Source organism: Trachypithecus francoisi, unplaced genomic scaffold, assembly GCF_009764315.1.
Source record: "Trachypithecus francoisi isolate TF-2019V2 unplaced genomic scaffold, Tfra_2.0 Lachesis_group15, whole genome shotgun sequence".
Classification (NCBI taxonomy): Eukaryota; Metazoa; Chordata; class Mammalia; order Primates; family Cercopithecidae; genus Trachypithecus; species Trachypithecus francoisi.
Window position 1 is genome coordinate 21,523,843 of NW_022681460.1, and position 25,279 is coordinate 21,549,121.

Sequence of the window (25,279 nt, forward strand, 5' to 3'; positions counted from 1 at the left end):
AATGTGAAGAAAAGGGAACTCTAGTACACTATTGGTGATCATGTAAATGAGTAGAGTCATTGTGGAAGACAGGATGGAGGTTCCTCAAAAAATTAAAAATGTAACTATCATATGATCCAGCAACCCCACACTGGGTATGTATTCAAAAGAAATGAAATCAGTATGTCAAAGAATATCTGCACTGTCATGTTCATTGCTACATTATTCATAGTAGCTAAAATGTGGAATAAACCTAAGTGTCCATCCCTGGATGAATGGATAAAGAAAATGGATACATACAAAATACTATTCAGCCTTAAAAATAAAAAAAATGTTACATATTTAAAACAGAATTCTTGTTTAAATTCTGCTTTGGTCACATCCCATGTTTTTTGACATGTAAGATTTCATTGTTTGAATTTTAAAACTGACCTGCATTAGCATCTTGATTTTTATTTTAATCTTTCTTTTTTGCCAGAGAACATTTAAAACTTAAGTGTTTTTGTATTTTTGGTAGTTTGTCATTCAACTTTGTGTGTGTGGGTTAATTTTATTGTAGCCAGCTACTTCGGTCTATTCATTCTCAACTTTTGGGAATATATAGTTTTTCCTATGTCCTAGTATATGATTAACTATTGTACAAACCTTAGTATAGATATCATATCCTAATTCAACTACATTATTTTATTCTCACTCTCTTTAAATTTAAAATACAAATAAGTATTAAATTTTTGTATTTCCTACAAATAAGTATTAAATTTAATTTGCATAAAATACAATTAAATATTAAATTTTGCTTATTTGAGATCAAAGGCTGAGAAAAGAGTGTGAAAGTCTTCCATTACAGTTGTGTTTTTCCCTACTTACCTGTATTTCTAAGTTTTGGCTTTTTATAATTTGATCCAACATCCCCATGTTTGTCATGACTCTTATAATGTTATTGTGAATTGTATATTATTTAATATATGAAAACATTCTTGATTAATAAATGCTTTTCCCTTTTCAAAATCATCTTTTTAAAAATTCAACTTTTAAGTTTAGGGGCACATGTGCAGGTTTGTTATACAGGTAAACCTGTGTCATGGGGGTTGTTATATAGATTATCTCATCAGCCAGGTGTTAAGCCAAGTAGTCATTAGTTATTTTTCCTGATCCTCTCCCTCATCCCAACCTCAACCCTCTGGTGGATCCTAGTGTCTGCTGTTTCTCTCTCATCATTTAGCTCCCACTTATAAGTGAGAACATACAGTATTTGGTTTTCTGTTCCTGCTAAAGATATTGACCTCCAGCTCCATTTATGTCCCTCCAAAGGACATGATCTCATTCTTTTTTATGTCTGCATAGTATTTCATGGTGTATATGTACCAAATTTTTCTTTATCCAGTCTGCCACTGATGGACATTAGATTGATTCTATATCTTCGCTATTGTGAATAGTGCTGCAATGAACATATATGTGCATGTGTCTGATATAATAGAATGATTTATATTTCTTTGGGTATATACTCAATAATGGAATTGCTGGGTTCAGTGGTAGTTCTGTTTTTAAGTCTTTAAAGAATCACCACATTGCTTTCCACAATGGGTCAAAATCATCTTTTCCCTTTAGAATAGCTTTAGATTTTTTAAAAAGTTATTAAGATAATACCTTTCCCCACAATTTTTCCTGTTACTAATATCTTACATTACCATGATACATTTGTCACAGTAAGAAAATATTGGTATATTACTACTAAACCTCAGACTTTATTCAGATTTCACAAGTTATTATTATTATTTTTTAAACTGGTATCTTTTCTCTATTCCAGAACCCCATTTAGTAATACCACATTACATGTACTTGTTGTACTTGTTGTGTCTCCTTAATCTTTTCTGGTCTGTGACAGTTTCTTAATCTGTGTGTGTGTGTGTGTGTGTGTGTGTGTGTGTGATCTTGAAAATTTTAAGGAACAGTGATCAGTTACTTAGTAGAGAGGAAGATTTATCTGACGTTCTTCTCATGGTTAGACTGGAGACATGACTTATTACTGGTGATGTTATCCTTCATACCTGGGCAAGATAGTGTTGGATAGTTTTCTCCACTGTAAAGTTTCTTCTCCTTCTTGTCTCCCCTCTTTTTCTCTTTCTTCATGTTTGATTCTTTGGAAGCAAATCATTAAGAACAGTCCATATTTAAAGATTTAGGGAGGGAATGATTAAGTTTCACCTCCTGGAAGGGAGACGTCTTTCACATTTAATTGTATTTTGAGATTTCTTTCATTTGCACTTGACTTGTGAATTTTTATCTGCCTTTAAAAAAAATTGTTAATCTGTATCTTTTTTTCATATGTTACTTTTACAGTTGAATTCTATTTTACAAGCTAATGTGTATCTCTTTGTCTTTTATCAGAGGAATTCCTCAAGATTTTATCTTTATGGATTGATTTCTAAGGGATACTACTTGCTTCTAACATGTTAATCAGCAGTGTAGGCTCTGGCATAGCTTACCAACCCTAACAGTGGCAGGGAGTTGTTCTGTGTAATGGTGGAGTACTCAGCTGTCTTCTCCATGGTGGGTGAGTTCTCTGGATGGGATCAGCTTTCTTCACATATCATGGAAGTGAAAGGGGACAATTGAAACCTATTTTTGAAAGGATGAGTAATTTCTAAGCAAGCAATGTAACCTAAAAAGAAATCTCTTATTTTGTAATACCATAATCTTTCTGGTTCAGATTTTAATAGCTACCATTTGTACATTTGGCATTATCCTCGATGCTTTATGTGTCACGTTTTATTTCATCTTCCCAGCATTCCTAAGGGTAAGCCTTGTTCTTCCCATTTAACATGATAAACTCCTCCTAGGAAGTGGCGGAAGTTTGAAAACAAGCCCATCTTACTTCTACACCTTCTTTTCTACTGCACCAATACCCTAGTAGGCAGAAAAATCCCTGACAGCACATTCCTTCTGCTTCCTGTCCTTTCCTGGAAGCTTCCAAAATGTTACTATTTATCTGATTCAGGCTGAGAATCAAATAGGCAATTTTACTGTCCTGCTCCCATTAAGTAGTGCAAAAATCAATAAGTGGTGGTCTAATGCAGACACACAACAAAGAAAACAGTAAAAGTCACAACGTGAAATTGTAAGGAGAAAAGAAAGCCGACCTTAAATAAATTCAATTCAACAAACACTAAATTAGTCCCCCACTATATGAATTAGACACAGTATTTCTACATTAGGAACTCTCAGATTTTTATTGAAGGAAACCAAAATATTTCTCTCCAAAATAGTGAGGATTGTTAGATTACAAACACTGAAAACACAGGGGAACACTCTGTCTCGGGCTCTGCTTGCCTGATGGCAGGTCATCAATCCTTCTTTGAGACAGAGCTTGCTTATCAGCCCAGAGAAGTCACCAGGAGGCAACAGAAAAAATTGCAGACACATTTTACTGTCTTCCTACGTTTTCCTACCTTTTGAAAGACGGAAACTGCTCTCTCCTTTGTCTTTCTACTATATCAGATTGATGGTTCTTGGTTGAAATACTATTTAAGCAAGTCCCCTAAGCCACTGCCTTGAGAGAAGAATACTTTTGAACTGAGGCCTCTCCTGCATGATGGGTACAACATACATTAATAAACTTCCGCTTGTCTCTTTTGTTAATCCGATGTTTGTTTTCAGGAAACTATCTCAACAAAGAACCTAAAAAGGAAAGAAAAGAAATTATGTTTTCTGCCCTACATAATAAATAAGCAAGAGTTGCTTTTTATAAGAATGGGAGTATCCAGAACATGAGACTGTATCATGGCAATGAGGATCACAGTCAGAGAGCTTGTCTCCATTGACATTTAAGCACCATGCTCTGAGCCCCGAGTCAGTGACTCAGTTGGAAAGAATGACCTCAAGTAACATGTTGCGTTTTAGCCAAGAAATTGCAAATTTTAAAAGACTTAACAAGTTTTCTAGACCTTTCAACTTGTCCCTAGTATACAAAGGAGAGAGTATAAAAAGTATAGAAGACTTTTTTATTTCAAAATTTTTATATTTACCTAAATTTGTGTCAAGTAGACACTTCACAGACTTTTCAGAAAGTTACTAAACATTAGCTCGGCATAGCAAAATATTTCTAATATTATTGTATTAATATTACCCACATAAATTGATTATAAATTTTTCTCTCCCACTGTGAGTAGTGTCATTTTTTAAAAACCTAATGTATTTCAAGGAAACAGAACATATTTGTGATAGATAGTTCAGTTGGTATTTGTAATGCCCAAGTTGACTTGGAAGAATTGAAACCTACCATACTATTATTCCAAATTTTGATCATAAGTGCCCAAAGTGTATGTTTGACTCTTAACTTACAAAGTGCATTTGCAACTAAAATGTTACAGATTTTTTTAAGCTCAAGACTATCTATACAATCTTCTATCTGATTTGAAATATTTTATTTCAGATTTCAGTGGGGTTATCTTCAAATCTGGTATTTGTTGAAATGGTGTTTGTTCAAAAGTTGGACATTGTGTTACACATTATCTAATCTGGTGACATTAGTAGTTGTATCAAGTTTCCTGTGTGCAGTCTCTGTCCCTCTGCAAAACTGGTAAAGGGAATCCTAGCCCACACTGATAGTTTAAGATTTTTAAAATCTTACTGTACTAAAGTTTAAAAATAAATAAGTTTTATTAAAGAAGGTAAGTAGAAAAGTACTGTATTTAGCTTCAGGGACATGGTATGAAGCCTTGCCTTGTGATTTAACTACATTTCAAATTGCAAGAAGTCAATAAAGATAAAACTTTATGAGACTATAGTTATTTCTTGTGCAACACTTGCTAGTAAAAATTCTTCTCTGCCTTCATTTATCTTTATTTTTAGTTTAAAAGCTAAAGCCAAGTCAGGAAGAGGAAGACAAGATGAGAAACCCCAAATCAAGGTAAACATTGCTTTAGCAAAGGATAGAATTGTGAAATAAACCAGAAGGAACATTATCATGCCTGTCATCTAGGTATCTCCCCACATCTCCTCCCTTGCAAAAAACTTGCTTTACTTCTCTTGATATTCTTTCTATAAAACAGATACTGTTTTTTTTTTTTTTTTTGAGATGGAGTTTTGCTCTTGTTGCCCAGGCTGGAGTGCAATGACGCGATCTCGGCTCACCGCAACCTCTGCCTCCCAGGTTCAAGCCATTCTCTTGCCTCCGCCTCCCTAGTAGCTGGGATTACAGACACCCGCCACGACGCCCGGCTAATTTTTTGTACTTTTAGTAGAGACGGGGTTTTTCCATGTTGGTCAGGCTGGTCTCGTACTCCCAACCTCAGGTGACCCGCCCGCCTGAGCTTCCCAAAATGCTGGGATTATAGGCATGAGCCACCACACCCGGCTTAAAATAGATACTGTTAGAGAAAACATTTCTGCATTCTCATCTTGTAGAAAAATATGTTTCATACGAAATGTGTTTCTTTTTCTCATTTCCAGCTGATAGAAATATGAAAGATATTTAAGCCTTGCCTAGATGTTGAACAGATTTCTTAATTAATACTATAAAGGCTAAAACAAAAAATAAAACTTTAAAAAGGGCTTAAATTTGATAATCATCTGCACATTTTGGGCTACACCTGAGTTTCAAACTTATGTGAAAGTACTGTAAACGTTTCAGAAGATTCTCTATTTCTTCTTATTTTCAGGTATATATACCTAAGTAGAAGGTATTGCAAGGGCTGTTTTTAAAAGATGGCATTTTGGCATCTTTGCTTCCATCAGCAATTGGTCAAAGAGCTTCTTTAAAAATTTTATTAACCTTGCATTTCATGAAAGTGGCTAAAAAGAAGTCAAAACAGCATTTAAAATATTTTTTATTCTAGTCAATTCTGGAAAAAAAAAATTGATGGCCTGAAAGGCAAAGATAATTACCACATGATACTAAATATAAAGCACTAAATTTCTTCAATTAAACTGAAACTTTTGATTACTTTAATGAGGGAATCAGTCAATGGATTAGTTAACACAAATAATTGACCTATTATCTATTACAGGGACAAAAAACTTGGAATTGAATAAAGAGTAGTTGTCATTGGAATACTTATAGTAGTAATAATCTTAAAGTTTTAATGTGCAGATTATTAGGATTATAAAATATTCCATTATTTTCTATTAACTGAAGATGATAAAATATGGAAAAATCACTTTTAATTTAGTAAAATTGCTACTCAAAGATAACTTTTATTTTAAAAAAAGGGTGCTTGGTACGATAGCTTTCTTTTCTCTTCAAGTTAGCAGTATATAATAGACACAGAGTTGAAATAACTCACATTAAATTAATGTTGCAATGAGTTAAAACTTTAGGGCCCGTTGGAAGGCATGATTGGTTTTGAAATGAGAGGACATGAGATTTGGGAGGGGCAAGGAGCAGAAAGATATAGTTTGACTGTGTCCTCACCTGAATCTCACCTTGAATTGTAATAATCCCCACGTGTCATGGGAGGAATGCAGTGTGAAATAACTCACACTTACTTTACTGCTGCCTCCTTCATATGCATTGCCTCTCAAATAAACCTGGTCTAGCCCATTCATGGAAAAAAAAACCCAATAAATCAACATATTGTAACTTGGTAAATATATGAAGCTGAATTCAATTCATCCATCTGATGAACCTGACAGTTAAATTCTAAGAAAATGTCTATCATGTTCCCATGAATTTACAATGAATGACACTGCCCAATTGCTGCATATAACCTAACTCTTGACACGTCTCCACATGCAGACACCTGGCAGTTTTGGTGTGATCAAATAAGCAACAAATTAGTTGTGTGTCAAAAAACAAAGGAAAAGAAGAAAAAAGACTTTTCTATATCAACGTAAGTCCCATAGTAGCTTAAAAAATTATAAAATACAAGAATTACAAAAGGCATAGTGGTGAACATAAACCAAAATACTGTAAAAGTTTGAAGAGTGGCTGAAGTTAGATTACTTTGGTTGGTTTCTGCCATGTGTTCCCTTCTCCGTGCTCCTGCCTGCCACCCTATCCCCTAGTGGCCACATACAGTCTGACCCAGGAGATCATAGTAGGCTAGGAAGTAGACCAGGAAGCTCAGCCCACCACTGAGTGACACTTAAAATGAAGTCATGTTACCAAGAAGACATGACGTTTTGTGTGCCTGGATTAAGCCCTATTAACTAGTGTGGGATTTTTAACATTCCCTTCTGTTCTAATTTTCCTGGATACCTGACATATTTAAAATAACAAGTCTGACTCAATCCATCTTTGTTTGCTTAGCACTGCATCTCAGTTGCTGTGCCCCTCCACTGCCTGGTGCTCTGTTGTGATTGGTCAGATTGCCCAGAAATCAGGATGGAGCATCTCACTATCACCTGAGAAATATTAAGTCAAAGGACCTTTCACTGTTGCCCCTTATTTATTCATTCATCCAGCTGTTCATTCATTCATCCATGTATTAATTAATACATTTATATATTTATTCAGTATCTCCAATAGAAATTTTTTAAGTAGAATCATCAATAATTAGTAACTGATTGGATATACGTGGAAATAAATGGAGAAGTCTTTACCAATTCTAGTTTTGATAAAATCCAGACTTTGCCAAACAAGTATCTGCTACCAGGGAGTCAGATTACAACCCTGAATTTTGCACCCCTCTCCTTCCTGACTCCATGATACACCCTAGTAAAGGAATACCTCTGTCTATAGCCTACTATTCTCTCTCCTCTCCATGCACTTCTTTTACAGCCTGTCTTTTATGCTTCTTGGGGAGGTTGCTTCCATTCTCAATTTGACTTAAAACTTCAGAGAGATAATTTCATATTAGAAGTTAAACTTATGTAAATTGCACAACCTTATTTTTACTATTTAGTCTAAATGACAATTAAACTCCATATTCCAAAAGCTCTCCTTAAAAGGAATAGTGACTGGATAAGCTAAATATCTTTAGGTATTTATAAAGCATAGTAAAATATTTAATCAGCAAATGGAATTTGGTGTACATTTCTTATTTTCAGAAAAACTTTCTTTCTGTAGCCATTCTGTGATTTTATCATGTTACCCTTATAACGGAAAGGAAAAGCTTAATATGGAGAATTGTATTAGTCCATTCTCATGCTGCAAATAAAGACATACCCAAGACTAGATAATATATAAAGGAAAGAGGTGTAATGGACTCACGGTCCAGTGTGGCTGGGGAGGCCTTACAATCATGGTGGAAGACAAAGGAAGAACAAAGGGATGTCTTATGTGGCAGCAGGCAAGCAGGTATGTGCAGGGGAACTCCCCTTTATAAAAGCATCAGATCTCATGAAATTTATTCACTATCATGAGAACAGCATGGGAAAAACCCACCCCCATGATCCAATTACCACACCCTTGGTTCCTCCCATGACACATGGGGATTATTACAATTCAAGGTGAGATTCAGGTGAGGACACAGTCAAACCATATCTTTCTGCCCCTCACCCCTCCCCAGTTTCATGTCCTCACATTTCAAAACCAATCATGCCTTCCAACAGGCCCTAAAGTTTTAACTCATTGCAACATTAACCCAAATGTGCAAGACCAAAGTCTCATCTGAGACAAGGTAAGTCCCTTCTGCCTATGAGCCTGTGAAATCAAAAGCAAGTTAGTTACTTCCTAGATACAACGGGGGTATAGGCGTTGGGTAAATACACCCATTCCAAATGGGAGAAATTGGCAAAAGCAGAGGGGGTACAGGCCCCACACAAGTCCAAAATCTAGCAGGACAGTCAAATCTGAAAGCTCCAAAATGATCTCCTTAGACTCCATGTCTCACATCCAGGTCACACTGTTGCAAGTGGTGGGTTTCCATGGTCTTGGGCAGCTCCAACCCTGTGGCTTTGCAGGGTACAGCCCTCCTCCTGACTGCTTTCATGGGCTGGCATTTAGTGTCTGTGGCTTTTCCAGGTGCACGGTGCAAGCTGTCAGTAGGTCTACCATTCTGGGATCTAGAGAATGGTGGCCCTTTTCTCACAGCTCCACTAGGCAGCGCTCCAATGGGTACTCCGTGTAGGGGCTAGCATCCTACGTTTCCCTTCCGAACCGCCCTAGTAGAGGTTGCCATGAGGGCTCTGCCCCTGCAGCACACCTCTGCCTGGACATCAAGGCGTTTCTATACATCCTCTGAAATCTAAGTAGAGGTTCCCAAACTTCAATTCTTGCCTTTGTGCACCCACAGCCTCAACACCACTTGGAAGCTGCCAAGACTTGGAGCTTACACCCTTTGAAGCCACAGACTGAGCTATATCTTGGCCCCTTTTAGCTGTGGCTGAAGCAGCCAGGACACAGGCACCAAGTTCCTAGGCTGCACACAGCAGGGGCCTCTGGGTCTGACCCATGAAACTACTTTTTCCACTTAGGTCTCTGGGCCTGAGATGGGAGGGGCTTCCTTGAAGGTCTCTGACATGCCCTGGAGACAGTTTCCCCATTGTCTTGGTGATTAACATTGGGCTTCTCATTACTTATGCACATTTCTTCAGCAGGCTTGGATTTCTCCCCAGAAAATGAGTTTTTCTTTTCTGTTGCATGGTCAGGCTGCACATTTTTCAGACTTTTATGCTCTGCTTCCTTTTGAACACTTTGCCACTTCTTCCACCAGATACTCTAAACGATCTTTCTCAAGCTCAAAGTTCCACAAATCTCTAGGGCATGGGCAAAATGCCACCAGTCTCTTTGCTAAAGCATAACAAGAGTCACCTTTGCTGCAGTTATCAACAAGTTCCTCATCTCCATCTCAGACTACCTCAGCCTAGACTTCATTGTCCACATCACGAGCAACATTTTGGTCAAAACCATTCAACCAGTCTCTAGGATGTCCCAAAGTTTCCCACATTTCCTTGTCTTCTTCTGAGCCCTCCAAACTGTTCCAACCTCTGCTTGTTACCCAGTTCCAAAGTCGCTTCCACATTTTCGGGTATTTTGATAGCAGCACTCTACTCCATTGGTACCAATTTACTGTATTAGTCCATTCTCATGCTGCTAATAAAGACATACCTAGGCTGGGTAAATTATAAAGGAAAGAGATTTAGTGGACTCACAGTTCCACATGGCTGAGGAGGCCTCACAATCATGGCAGAAGACAAGGAGGAGCAAAGTGACATCTTACATGGCAGCAAGCAAGAAGACATGTGCAGGGGAACTACCCTTTATAAAACCATCAGATATCATAAGACTTACTCACTATCACGAGAACAGCATGGCAAAAACTCACCCCCATGATTCAGTTTCCTCCCACTGAGTCCCTCCCATGACATGTGCGGATGATTACGATTCAAAGTGAGATTTGGTTGGGGACACAGAGCCAAACCTTATCAATAATGAAAAAAAATGTAATGAAGAAATTACACTTTTCAAAAATGTGAGCTACTTTTTAAGTTATCATCAGTACACATCTTTTATTTCTATAAAGTATTTAAAGCAGATACTTTGTATGTAAAACTGCTTTCCATGGAAGATATGTGATTGATTGCCAGGCAAGTGATAAAGACTAGCTTTGACATGGTCTTTCTCTTTTTTCATACATGAGAGAACCGCATGTTTGAACTCACTAGTTCAAAGTCCACCTTGTCAGCTAACAATTGGTGATTAGAGGAGACTGAATCCCAATGTAGCTCCCAGAGGTATGCTGGCAAAAAGAAAACACTGGTGATTCTGCACTTCCTTCACATAAAAATCTATTCTGAAGAGGTTATTGTAAGTCTTTTTTCATCCCCTGTATCTTTGAAGAAGTTAGGAATGGTAACTATTACCTTTTTGATCATGAATTTACAAATAAATACTAAGTGGAAAGTGTTCATTTTCCTGGCTTAGTTATGTACAGACAAGGCATATCTTTTTACACTGGTCTGCACAAAGCCTAGGTCTTTCTTCTAAGATGTTGGAATATCAAGTGAAAAACCATTTTAATAGTTCCTGTTCTAATTTTCTCTAAATCTTCTTTCTTTCTGAAAACATTGAAAGCTAATAAGAAGACATAAAGAGTTTACCTTAGTTTCAGAAAAAGTAAATTCACATGCAATTTATTAGGCATCTACAATCCATTTTAATGATACCTACATTGGCCAGTGCCACCTCCTAACAATGAAATTATCCAAAATTTCTGTGTCCTCTATGTCAAAAAGATAAACTCAAACACCTGTTTAGGGCAAACATACAGTTTCCCTACAAACATATAACTATGGAAACAAACAAAGTCATTGGAAGGAAAAATGATTAATAGTGCTCAGTATACTGGAACATGACAGCCTGGTTATCCTGGCTCCACTGTCGGATGTCTAGGATGGCTAATTTCATTCAGAACCTGATGCCCTCTTTTGAGAGAAGAATATCTCAGATAGACCCTTGCAGCCAGTGTCTTTCACTCTAAGTCTCAGGATAACCACCAACCCAATTTCACTGATCTCTGGCCTCCAGCACTTTCTTTCTGCGGTCAGTTTCCTTGACATTCCACAAGTGAAACCAGAATTCAGATTTGTTTCATTTAGATCAAAGGTCAGCAAACTTTTTCTGTAAAAGTCCAGATAATGGGGCCGGGTGCAGTGGCTCACGCCTGTAATCCCAACACTTTGGAAGGCCGAGGCAGGCGGATCATGAGGTCAGGAGATGGAGACCATCCTGGTTAACATGGTGAAACTCTGTCTCTACTAAAAATACAAAAAATTAGCTGGGAGTGGTGCCAGGCGCCTGTAGTCCCAGCTACTCGGGAGGCTGAGGCAGGAGAATGGTGTGAACCCGGGAGGCGGCACTTGCAGTGAGCAGAGATTGAGCCACTGTACTCCAGTGTGGGTGACACAGCGAGACTCCATCTCAAAAAAAAAAAAAAAAAAGTCCAGATAACGAATTTTTTAAGCTTTGTGGGCAAAGAGGCAAAATCATGGAAATTACATAGATGTTACATAATCAGAGAGAAAACAAATTTCCGCATACTTTTTAATTGATGAAATTCAAATATAATAACAATTATAATTGAGTACTACAGCATTCAAATTATTTTGAGTACTACAAAACAATATGTATGTTTTTTTTTTTACTTTTTTACTTTGTACCCAAATGAGCTGAAATAATTTTAATACAAGTCTAATAATGAGAAGAATGGAGTTCTCTCTTTTGGGAGTTGCATGTTTGCTTAACTGAAATTCATAGTGTTTTTTCTTATCAAAATCAGTTACAAATATCATCTGTTAATGCTATCTGTAGTGAAATTTTATGTATTTCATATTCCAAAACATCTTTTAGCACAGATGGCACTGCCAAATACTGTTATCAATCCACCAGCATATGATTATAATCATAATTAAAACTTGAAATACATTAACACACTCCTATTAGATTCTTTTGATACTTGGCTTTTAGCACGTCACTACATTTTGGATGAATAAGTTCTAATTGAAGGTTAGGTGAAAGCTTCTCAATGTCTTAGTGAAATATATTTTGAAATATGAAATTTCCTTTTCATTTGCATCAAGGTCTAAAGAGTTCTGCTGAAACTGTAGTTTGAGTTCAAAGAACATATCCACTAAATATTCATATAAGGATGAAAATCTTGACTGTTGCTTTAACTTTTGCCAACACGTGGTTCAAAATTGTCATTGAAAAATATTTGTTGCAAAAATGACTTCATTGCAGTATCATTCACATATAAACTCTAAATTCTCTTGTAATTTTAGATTGAATTAAGTAATCAAGTCTGCAGTAATAGCAAATTTCCAAAGCTGTTTAGTTAAATAATACTGATTTGGGGCAATTATTCATGTTCAGGACAATGTCAAAAGCTTAGTAAAATTGTCCAAATAAGCCATTTTCTGCTCTACACTTTTTTTTCCCATCATTAATTATAACACATCTTAGCAGATACCACTTCAGATTTTACTGAATTGTTGCTTTCTCATTTTTTTTTTGGAAAATACTCTCTCCTGTAATTATTCCACATGAACTGTTCATATACACTAACTCTTCAGTCATCTCAAACTTGGCATTAATTCTTCAAGTGAAAAATAACTCAGCAGTATTGGTAACACCTGTTAACTTACCGAGAGCCAAAAATAACCACTAAACACAATTTCCTTTGTTTATTAATTGACTATTGACATTGCTCCCAATGTCCTCAACTCTTTGAACTGTTATTCTCATTAAAAGGCTAATAATCTTCTGTAGAGTTTTCTCTAGGCAGATATTACTATAGCTGCAATCAAATGTGATTTAATTAATTCACCATTTGTAAATACATTTCCTTGCTTAACAAATGAGCAATGTGGACATGTACTTTGGTCACAGTCTGATTTTCATTTTTTATTTTTGTGAAGAAATTCTGCTGTGACAAAATAGTCCATGTTAAATTTTTTCATTATTACCTTTTCTGTGAGTTGGAAGAATACTGTAGTGCATGCATAGTTTTTGGTGATGCTGATGTATGTTGCATTTTATCACAGCTGTAGTGTCACTGCATAATAAATATAACCTTTCGCAATTGAATTCAATAATAAAATAACCTACATCCCATTGTGCCTCAGAGGTGAAACTTTCAGAGCCCCATTTTCTCTTCTTCTTTTGACATAATAAATACCCATTGATAATTTATAAAAATTACATTGTGGTGGAGCAATATGCATGACACATTGAAATACTGCTGAGTTACATTTGAAATACTGTTGAGTTACAATTGCATCACTGTGATCTGTAGCACATTGAGCAGGAGTGTGAAGTCATGAGAGTGTCATATATGGTTTCTGTTGTCGTTACTTAACTTTGCCAGTATAGCACAAAAGCAATGGTATATAGTATATGAACAAATGAGTGTGGCTGTGTTCCAATATTATTTTATCTATAGATAATGAAATTTGAATTTCATATCATTTTCAAGTGTCACCAGATATTATCTTTTAACTCAAAAAGATTAACTCAAATTTCAACCACTTAAAAATGTTGGGAAAAAAAACCCATCTGGGTGCATTGGCTCATGCCTGTAATCCCAGCACTTTGGGAGGCTGAGGTGGGCAGATCACAAGATCAGGAGTTTGAGACTGGCCTGGCCAATATGGTGAAAGCCTGTCTCCACTTAGCCAGGTATGGTTGTGGGTGTCTGTATTCCCAGTTGCTCGGGAGGCTGAGGCAGGAGAATCACTTGAACCCGGGAAGTGGAGGTTGCAGTGAGCCAAGATTATACCATTGCACTCCAGCCTTGGCAACAGAGAAGACTCGGTCTCAAAAAAAAAAAAAAAAAGTTAAAAACCATTCTTAGTTCATGGATGTACAGAAAGAGGCAAAGGGCCAGGGCCAGGTTTAATCCATGGGTCAGAGTTTGCAATCCTATTTAGATCAAAAGTTTCACATTGCTGCCATTTCTATTTTCATTCATTAAAAAGGAGGAGGAGGAGAAAAAAGAGGAGAAGGGAAAAGAGGAGGAGGAAAAGAAGGATAATTTTTAAATGTCTGAGCTACTTAATCTTACTCCTGTCCATGTTGTGGAGAGAAGGAGAGAGAGAGGAGGAGAGAAAGGAGTAGGGGGAAGATTAGGTATTTATGCACATCTCACTAAAGCCAGCACCTTGTGGTCATAGTTCACTTTCTATCTCTAGAATCACACTTGAGCCCTTTGTGACTCTAGTTTTATACTGAGAATATGAAATAACTCACTTCTATAGTCCCAAAGCCATATTTAGAATAAATGTTTTAGGACTATTAGTCGTACAAATACTGACTTGTTCTCCATACCTCAATATAAACCATAAAATGAAGCAGCGAAATGTTCATACATTTTCAAATGTCTGGGTTGCTCATTCTTACCCATGTCCACATTGTGGGTATACATTTTTGAACATGTGTTATATATAAACTGGAGCTCTCTCCATCTCTACGTCTGCTCTCAAACACATCCTTAGGAAGGAGAAATCATAAGCAATTTGATTGAAAATACTACTTTGCAGGAAGGGAAACTAGGGCTAAGCAATTTGTACTTAGTATGATGTCTTGTATAATGACACCACACTCAGTGGGGCATAAAAGAAAAAAAAGCTTCTTAGAAGAATAATGGTGGAGTCTATTGTCCTAAAAAGGACAGGACAAAATAAAGCTAAATAACCATAGCCTTTCATTTCACATGTGCATATATATGTGTGTGTGTGTGTGTGTGTGTATATATATCTGTTGTGAGATATATATATATCTGTTGTGAGATAAATATGTATATCTGTTGTGAGATATACATATATATCTGTTGTGAGAGAGATATATATATCTGTTGTGAGATATATATATATATCTGTTGTGAGAGATATATATATATCTGTTGTGAGATATACATATATATCTGTTGTGAGATATATATATCTGCTGTGAGACATATATATATCTGTTGTGAGACATATATATCTGTTGTGAGAGATATATATTATCTGTTGTGAGATAGATATCTGTTGTGATATATATATGTTGTGAGATATATATATCTGTTGTGGTATACATATGTGTGTCTGTAGTGGGATATATATATATATATCTGTTGTGAGACACACACACACACATATATATATACACACACACACACATTTGCTTTTAATGTGAGATTTTGTTTTATAATCCTAGTGACCACTTTGATGAAGATTATCAGATGATCTAGTGTGAAAAAAAGCAAGTTTTCCTTTGAAGGATTTACTGAACCTGAACTGAAACTCATACCTACTTATAATCATGTAATTAGAATGCATCCCATCTTCCTGAACAAATGAGATTCTTATAAACATTTGAACAAAGTCAGAGGTGTCATTTGAGTTGGTAGGCATGGAATAGACCAAAAAGGGAAACTTCTACCTCCTGAGGAAAGTGATTAGATTTCCGAAAAGGGGGTAAAGGATTGAAATAAGAAACATGAAAAAGGACTTCTTTAGGAAAATGTGATTTTTCAAATTAAAGAGGGAAGTTGTGAAGGAGGAAATTTTGCGAGGACGTCTAAGTGTGGAAATATAAAGAAGTAACTACATTAACTACACTGAAAACAGTTCCAATTTCCTTCTTTCTTGTTGTATTACCACCTAGAAATTTGCCCATCTCCTTACGACCTTTGCATATCAACATGTTTAATGTGGTGGAGGCTGATAATTGAAGGTGGTGGAGGTTAGGGGGATACACTGAGAAATGGACAGAAGAGACAGTACGGTATCCTTTCAGTGGAGTATGGGGTGATTTTAGACCTTTTGGGGGATAATCCAATTTAAGAGTATACTAAGATATTTTGCTACTCAATGGGGGTAGGAAACTGATCACTTATAGGAAACTACAGGGAATTCAGATGAATCTTTTCCATAACTATGCAAATGAAATTGATCCTTTAGAAATGCAATCAATTTAAAGGTTTATATTATATTTCATAGTCTCAAAGTGTGATTCACAGTCCACATGTGACCCAGAGATCCATTCCAGAGTCCTAAAAGGTCAAAACGATTTACATAATAATACTATGATATATCTGTCTTTTTCACTTTTATTCTTTCACAAGTTTACAGTGGAGTTGTCCAGCTACAGACATATGATATCACCACATATGATTGCCAAGGCAAATATGAGATTCCAGATGTTTTCTATTAAGCCAGACATTAAGGAGACTTGCAAAAATGTAAAACAGTGCCACCCTTCTCACTACATTTGTGTCAGTTTTAGAAAATATGACTAATTTTCATAAATATATTACTTAAATTATAATGTAAAGTACTATCTGCCACCTCAAGATTATATTGTCATTATATTTCTTCTAGTATTTCAGTGTTTCAATTTTCTATTATTAATTTTTAGTACATTTGCAATTTACTCTGCCATTTGCATGAGGTAGGGATCTAACTTTTTTCTTCAAGCCATTAGCCAGCTCATTTACTAAATAATCTTTTCTTTCTCAGTCATTTAAAATGGCATCTCTGTCATATATTAGAGTCTTTTATATACTTGTATGTTTCTGGATCTTCTAGTGTATTACATTAATTTGCTTCTATCCTAATACCAGTAATAAACTTTAAAAATTATTAAGATTGGCCAAATGCGGTGGCTCAAACCTGTAATCCTAGCACTTTGGGAGGCCAAGGTGGGCAGATCATGAGATCAGGAGATTGAGAGCATCCTGGCTAACATGGTGAAACCCTGTCTCTACAAAAAATACAAAAAAAAAAAAAAAACAAAAAAAACTTAGCCGGGCGTGGTGGTGGGCCCCTGTAGCCCTAGCTACTTGGGAGGCTGAGGCGGGAGAATGGTGAACCCGGGAGGTTGAGCTTGCAGTGAGCCGAGATGGCACCACTGCACTCCAACCTGGGTGACTGAGCAAGACTCTGTCTCAGAAAAAATAAAAATAAAAATAAGATTGTATAATATATTTTAATGTATAGTACAGCAAGGAAACCCTCACTATTCTTTTTCCCATTTCTTTCCCAAAAAAAATTCCTCTTAAAGAAAGCAAATATGTTCAGAAATTTGCAAGTAAATATATGAATTATGTGTAAGCTGTTAGCAAAGCATTGAATAGTCTTTAGATGGAGTTGAAACTCAGTCTACTAAAACCCCAAAACCCTTAATGAGCAACTACTATGTGCCACATAGGTGCTTTTTAAAGCTTTAAAAAGTGCTTTTTATTAACATATATGTTGGTTTTGGTATAACTAATTTTTCTTAGCATCTCAACTCATGTTTTAGTCTTGCATGGAATATAAGATATCCAAAAAGTATTAATGTATCATTTCAAAATTTATCTATATTTAATTTTTCCCAAATCACAAGCCACTATTTTTATAATTAACTTTTAGTTTGAAAAGAACAAGAAGTCTAATATATTTTTCATTTTCAGCAAGATTGCTTTCTGGTGTGCTAATTATAACAATTATTGTTGTTCAAAAACAAAGCACCACAATTTTCTCTGTTCCATTTTGGGAGATTAGATTGTCAGGGTTATGTAGAAACTTGGAAGTTTCCTCATCTATTCCTTGTAACAGCAGTGAAGAATGGCTTGATAAGAGACAACACAAATTGGCAATGTCATAAAAGATTTCATTCTCTAAAATCATATGTTAATTTTGTGTGTAAAAGATGATACATATTAACAAATAACTACCTCAGGTATAAACAAATACAGAAAAGCAGCAACAGTAATAGCTGTACCATTTTAGGAACATTTGAATGACTATTCTATAGTTCCCTGTCATTCAAATTATTCATCCATTTATTTGTACTAAATATTTTGTTAATGTCTCTTTTAAAGGATTTCAATGGTTTTTCTCTTCTTTTTAGTTTAATTTATGTAGTAAGCTACATATATAATGTCTACATGTTTCTTTATACAAATGTTTCTTTTCTCAGTTCTTCAGGCTTTCTATATAAAATGTCTGAGCATAGCTAAGTTATTCCACATTTTACTGCCTTTGAAACTCCAAGAAGGGTTTCCTGTATTCTGTTGGCCCTTTTTCACTTTCTTTCTGTTCTTTTTCCCCTCAGATTCTCCTGGGCAGTAATATCAAATAACCATGAGGACATCTGATATTTCCAGAGAGAGGATTTTCTTGTTGGGGGGGGAAAAAAAACAACAAAAGACCTTTTTGGAAACAGGAAATCATTTTAAGTTGACCACATTTAGCGTTCCAAAGCTAGAAGCTTTGGAAAGTTTTATTTTATTGCTTTTTGATGTCAGCCTAATGTAGGGTTCCATACTTAGTCTGGATGTCTTTCTTAGAATTACTTTAGAAAGCAATGCATAAAAACGTTCTGCAGAATGCAGCCTTATGTACGCACCAATAGTTCTATCCACCTGTCTATCTAGTTCCTCCTAAATAAGCTTTGTATGTAAAACAAGAGTTATATATTGCAAACGAATTCAACGAGTGATAATAAGCAATGATTTATAGTATAAGATGAAGGAAACTATACTGATACTCTGTGATAATTATTTTAATATATATTTGGATTTATGGGCTTGCTTCCAGATATGTAAATTACTTCTATGAATTATAAAATGTTTAGAAGACAAGAAACATAACACAATTATAATATGCTAATTTAGTTTATATGGAGACAATTGACATTACTTTGACCCAAGTTATCCATGTTTAAGTCATAGAATCCATAGAAAATGGATTGAAATACAATTAAAGAGAGATAGATAACATTCCCTCTATATTTTGTTTGCTTCTCTCTACTCAAAATGTGAAATCTCAGACAACAGAGAAGAAAATTAGTAAATCACCTTTTTTTCCAATTTTTAAATTTTTGGTTGCAATGGGCAGAACTTTTGGAGAAAGTTGAAACACAGGCTAAGTGCTCATCATTTTTGGAAGTTCTTTTTTAATGCATTCTAGGATCACTTAAGTTCCTTTTACATGACCATATTGGGAAACTAAAGGAAAGCCAAAGATACATCAGCATTTATTTCCTATATGTGTCATGTATACATGAGGCAGATAAAGAATTACCATCTCCTCTGGTGAACTGAATTTGTACCTGCCTAAGAGAGAATGAATGACTCTACAATAAAACACTCCAAGACTTGAGCATCCTGGCATCAATAACAGTCAAGAGAGCTCACCCAAAGGGAAAGTGGAGTCCAGCACACTGTAATCTACTTCCAGCCATGAAAGGCACTGAAGAGAACATCAGGCCCTGTGTTATTACATAGGTCAAATTCCCAGTGCCAGTATGGGGAGCTCTGAACACAGGGGTTGTTCGGAGGAGCTCCAGGGGAAGTGCCTCTCCTTACCCCACTGTATGTTCTTGTCACAGAAATCCCATCTGTAGTATTCACTATTGTATCCACAGTGTGTACACCATTGTGATGTCCAATGAATTGAGAATATAATAAATGTTATAAACTGACCCATAGTGATAATCACACTGAGCATTCCAGTCTCAAAGAGACCCAGGGTCAAACCGAAGATTTTAAAGGGCTCTACTGGGAGATGACCACCACAGGAGCTATGCCTGGCAAGAATCCACTAGTAACCACAAGTCACTGAGTACAGAGGGAAGTATGAGAGACAGCAGAAGGAGACCTGCCTTGACTTGCATCTTTTGCTAACCGAAATTGCCTTTGAAAGCATAAACCCCAAAGCATAGTTTTCTGCTCTCTGCTGTGTTGGAAAGTTTTTAAGTGACAGATTGGGAATTGAAGGGACAAAGGGAAAACTATAGAAAAAGCAGATGACTCATGTGTACCACTCAATTTAGAGCAATGTAGCATGCACCTTTTGTGGATTCACTACGAGTTTGGCAAAGTTGTTAATCCACATCTCTTTGTGCCTCAGTTTTACACACCTGTAACTTCAATTGTCAGCTCTCTGAGGTTTGCTGGGAAGGACTGACTTAACCTACATAAACCTGGGTTATACCAGAACCAATGATTCCATTATTGAAGAAATTTTTAAGATCAATAAATTGCTCTGGGTTAATTACACGAGGACATGCCTAAACATGGTTCAGAGTATCCATTTCATATTTTTTTCCTGAAGCATTCCCTGGCTAGAAACTATACTCATGTTCGTTTTTCTCCAGTTCATTCCCTCACACTAGGTACCTCCATTCAAAAAAGATCCATCTATGTAAAGGTCATTTTCATTATATTACAGTGAAATTCATTCTAGGAATAGCCAGTATTCACAGGTGTTGCAGGTGGATTTCCTGCCAAAGAGTCATATTCTCCTAAAAGGAGGTTACCAGTTTCAAGGAAAGCAAGCTCTGCTAGCTAGATTGACAAGTCCTGAAATGGGTATTGTCAGGTGAAATAGTCTTCTTCATCCTAAACCACTGTTTACCAAAGGATGTGGACTGCCTATTGAAAATTACAGCCTCAGAGTTTCCTTAGACTATGCTAGAGGCAGCTTTTCCAAGTTCAGTGTTCTCAGTGTGCCAGCTTAACCTCTTAAATTCACACTCTGTGCTAAGTGAGAGTCCCGTGTAAATACTCTTGGCTACTCTTCTTTTTTTCCTGAAGAATCCACATCTTTACACTTAAAAATGAGTTTTCTGGGATTGCGAACTGCTCGATCATTGGAAATGTGTTCACAGAACTAATCAAATAAAAAAATGGTTGCTGTAATAAATTTCATGTAAAACCTCGAGACTGTGTCTGATTTCTTGCAAATGAACTGAGGTGGATAACAATGTCAACCTCTGTATGCTGAGATTTCTTGCTACTGCCAGGAAGATGATGTCTTTCCTTAGCCAAAATTCTATTTTACTTATTAATGAAAATTCTGGAAGATATAGAAAATTAGAATGAAAAAGGAAACATTCATAATCTTATATTCACAGTCAACTATATTGATATATTTATATTTATCTGTCTAGCAAAATCCATTTTCTATGTATGTGTTCTGTGTTCTCTGCAGTTCTCTTGTCAAGCTAATACTTATGGAGCATTTGTTAGCCATAATCCCTAGATTTTCCACTTATTACTTTGTTTTGTCCTCACCCAAATCCTATTAATTAGTTTTATATTTTATGGATAAGGAAACCAAAGTTCAGATAAGTCCAGTGAAAGCCCCTTACCACAAAGTTAGTAATGGAAGGATTGAGATTCACATCCATGTCTGTCTGGGTTCAATAACCATCTGTTAGCTCTTACTTTGTGTTGCCAATAGCGTAAGGAATGTGTCAAACACAAAAATGTTTGAGAATGGATCATCCCCAACAATAACAACCACTTTTTTAAGAGAAAAAATACTGAGTTGCATTCCTTGAAAAATGTTAATGTGTGCGTTTATGGTTATATTCAACAAGGCTAAAGACCACTGAGACCTAAATATCTTTCTAAAGCAAATGTCGCCTTTCATAGTCAGAGATATTTGGCAACCCTAACAGAGTCACATGTGTTCATTTCTTCCATGTGCAGAAGCAAACAGATGTGTATACACTGCAAAGCACAAAGGAGCTTGTCCTGGAGACTGTTTTGTCCCAAACGTGATATTCAAGTCCTCTGGGGAAGTATTAAGTCATTGGCATTGTATGCAATTCTAGCAAGACTTCAAGGGGTTTTAGTAGTTTTGGTAAAAAACATATGGATAATTATTAGGAGACAGCATAAAGCATAAATATACTTACTTTGACTTAAAAAGAATTGGAATAATTGGATTCAGATTTTCCCGATGACAAGGGTGATTATATACAGTTTAGCTTGAGCTCAGGAGTTAGGTGACACATGTTGAAAATCACACCTGTATCAACACCTGTTCTTTGCCTTTCTTCCTCTGAAAAGTCAGGATAATAACACTTTTGAGCACCATTATGACAGAGAGAGTGCATAATCCATGTAAAGTACTCAGAACTGGGCCTGACTCAGAGTTTGCATTTAAGAAATGCTAGCAATTCAACACTAGAACAGATTAGTTAATGGAATCCTTACCTTAAGCATATTTTTTCTTTCTTTGTAATGGATTTTGTATAGTATAGTATTTCTTTTCATCTTTCAGTGTATGACTTAAAATTCTAGAAAAAAGCTCTAGACATACATAATTTTAAAACATTGTTTGTAGACTTTCATCTCATTTTTCTTTATACCAGACTTAAGTCTTTGATTTGATTCAACATTAAGAGCTCTCACGCTCTTTTCTCTTTTGCATGTGTTGCCCAAGTCATTTAAAATACTGATCATACACCTTTATTCTGTTGATTAGCTTTGTATCTCTCTGATCTTATAGTATCAAGTCATTTTTTTTCTCTGTGTTTTTAATACTTTATCGAGAAAACTCCAAATCACGGTGTTTAAAACTGCAAAACTAAGGTGATTAGACACAGAAAAAACGAGTAAGCCAAATGAGCATTAGAGAATCAGAAAAGAAGCCTGTACGCCTTCATATTGCCCCTTAGTTGGTATGTGACCTTGGGCAGATCACTCATGATTTCCTGGTTCTGCTTTCTTGTCTGTAAAATGGAGATTATAATATCTGTCAGGCTTTTCTCAAAGGATATTGTGAAACAAGATATCAAATGTAAAAACCCTCTGTGTACTCTATAAATTGAGGGCATGAAAGCTTGTTTATTTAAGCTGTGGGATGTGCGAAAGCTCTATATGCAAAAGTGCACATGACATTGTATGGGCTCCTGATGCAGGCACTGTGGTATGATCTGGGGTTTTGCAACATGGTAGCAGCTTTCCAGGAAAGGGAGTTTGCAACTCTTAAGTAGAATCTGATGAGAGCCAAATAAGTGATCTTGAGAGTGTGTACTCTAGGTGTCCAGGGGAAGAAAGGAGAACCGGGGACCAACTGAGCTCTTAGGAAACACCTACAAAAGAGGTGGGTTTCTGACCCTTGCAGTAAATATTGGATAGGATGGAAATAAACGGAGGACAGAGGAGGTGTTCCAGATGGGAGGAACAGCCAGATCAAATATATACAGTGGTGGAAGAGCACAACGGCTGAGCAATGGACTGATTTGAATGAGTCAGAACCTTCCTGTAGGGAAGTGATGAGAGATGAAACTGGCAAGGCTGAGAGAGGCTCAATGGGAGGCCAAGATAATGATGCACTTTGTTAGCACATCACATTTGAAACGAAGGCCACTGAAGGGTTTCTGAATAGGAGAGTGACGTGGTAAAAATTGTGAACTCTAGCTTCAGACAAACCCATTTTTAATCCAAATTGGCCTTTTAGCCAATATTTTCTTAGGCAACACTTACTGGACACACATGGTACAGTGGAAAAAGTGTGAGACTCGGAGTCAACGGAGGATCTTTGGAATGTAAGGCCTCTTTTCTGGACCTACCTTTGGGCCAGCGTGGCAGGCAAAGCCCTTGCCTCATATCCTGCTCTTTCCCAACTCTTCTGGAAACATTTCTGCCACATTCTTGCTTCACTGAATTTCTACCAGTGTTCTCCAGGTTAAGAGTACAAAAAAAGTTAAAAGATGTTTTCACTGAAAAGTCTTCAAAGAGATTTGAAACTGTCCTGTCTGGTATTAATTCTTTTTCTATTCCTTTATTGCTCAGTCTTGTTTTGTTGGTCATGCTGCCTTTCAGCATTGAGTGTGCTATTACATCACAATTAGAAGCATATGATTACATTTTAAATGACCATTTCCTGTCCAGATTCATCACTAAAATAGCCTTTAACGTTAGTAAATTCCAACCCACGTCTAATGTTATTTTAACATCAGATACGTTCTTACTATTTAGAATTATCTTTTTAACATCAGATACGTTCTTACTATTTAGAATTATCTTAAGCCACGCTTTTACATGGAGAGCTTGAAAATCTTTTTTTTTATGTGCAGAAGCTCATGTTAATGATGTCTTTGGTCCTTTCTGGGCCAGAAATATTTGGTTTTAAAGGCATTGGTGGATTTCACATAGATTATTTAGGTTATGACATGCTAGCGATAAGATTTTTCTTTTCTTTTAAGTAGGGAAAATAGATTCATTTTGCCCATCTGCTCTCTGTTTCTCAAAACTGAAAAGAGGACTAAACTTAAGTTTTTACGTATTCCTTGATTTTTATCTTGGCCTCTAGAGAGTGGCAGAAACTTGTCACTCCATATACACGTGTAGATTTGGAACCAGCATTTTTTAAATCGTGCTCCACATAACCTAATTAGTACACAAAGGACAAGTCTACTATAAGTGCTGAGCCAATAAACAGGACTGAGTAGAGTCTCCTAGCAAAATGATCAACATGGTATCCCCTTAAAGTATAAAATTGAATTGTTAGGAGCCTAAATCACTATAGTAGAGAATCAACCATCTCAGTTTCTATTTCTTTCTTTCTCATAGACGTTAAATATAACTTTAGTTGAATTGTCTCCATTTCAAGAATGTATTATTTTTCACATTCTGAAATGATATAGATATTTTATGTCCCAAATAATCATGGACTGACTATGGATCAATGTGAGATAGTTGGAAAACAAATAAACAATGGTGGAAATGCCTATGGTAATTTGAGTCTGGAAACCATGATAATATTGCCATCTGAGTTTTAAGTTGTTATAAATGAGAGTGGATTTAGAACAGTGTTACTATGAATTTATTCCCCATGCCATAATCAGTAACATTTTGTAGATAAAAATGGATGTTTCAAAATGATCTTTTAGGGTAGTTACCTTGTAGTTTATTGTTCTTACAATAAAAATGCTCAGACCTTAAATTTTCTGAAACTGGACAACAAGATGGTCAACATGTGTTCCTCAATTTTCAACTAAATTGGTTGTGCTCTGTTATGATATCTCTTTGGAGAATCATTCAGATAAACCCACTCTCTGTTTCTCTGTTTCAAATAAAAGTTTGAGGTAATTAAAAGAGATTTTTATAAAAACAACTCTAAGCCCTGTTAAGAAAATCAGGAATCATTACTG

The 25,279-nt window shown here is 36.1% G+C and overlaps 1 long non-coding RNA gene across 1 annotated transcript; it reads right to left on the minus strand.

Annotated features, from left to right (window-relative positions):
* Positions 1-3,432: 3,432 nt before the first annotated feature.
* LOC117097006 lies at positions 3,433-23,925 on the minus strand. The gene is made up of 3 exons (XR_004442761.1): positions 23,696-23,925; positions 22,034-22,179; positions 3,433-3,657 (listed from the first exon to the last, which is right to left on the minus strand). It is a non-coding gene; the product is annotated as an uncharacterized LOC117097006 (long non-coding RNA).
* Positions 23,926-25,279: the final 1,354 nt, after the last annotated feature.